The sequence below is a fragment of the Xenopus laevis genome, chromosome 3L (genome assembly GCF_017654675.1).
Source record: "Xenopus laevis strain J_2021 chromosome 3L, Xenopus_laevis_v10.1, whole genome shotgun sequence".
NCBI lineage: Eukaryota > Metazoa > Chordata > Amphibia > Anura > Pipidae > Xenopus > Xenopus laevis.
In genome coordinates, this window is record NC_054375.1 from 2070833 (window position 1) to 2071288 (window position 456).

Consider the following 456-nt stretch of genomic DNA (forward strand, 5'->3'; position numbering starts at 1 on the left):
TAAGAGACTGGAATATGAATAGGAGAGGGACTGAATAGAAAGTAGGAATGACTGTACATTTGTAGCTTTGCGGAGCATTTGTTTTTTAGACTGGGTCACTGACCCCCATTTGGAAGGAGAAAAAGGCAATTCATTCAAAAGCCATAAAAAATAAATAAGACCAATGGAAAAGTTGCTTAGAATTGTCCATTCTATAAGATACTAAAAGTTAACTTAAAGGTGAACTACCCAGATTGCTGTATGTCCGTATTACTGCCCCTATGCTTAGAGGGTTAATATATTACTTTGCCCCTATGTCTCAGAACTCCTGTGTCCGACCCCACAGTTCCTGCCCCATTCCTGTGTCCGACCCTTATTCCTGTGGCCCCTCCCCCAGCCCCGCCCAGACACGCGGTTCCCTCCCATGTGGCGGCTGCTCATCTCCCATTGGCTGCAGCGCAGATACATAAGTCGTTG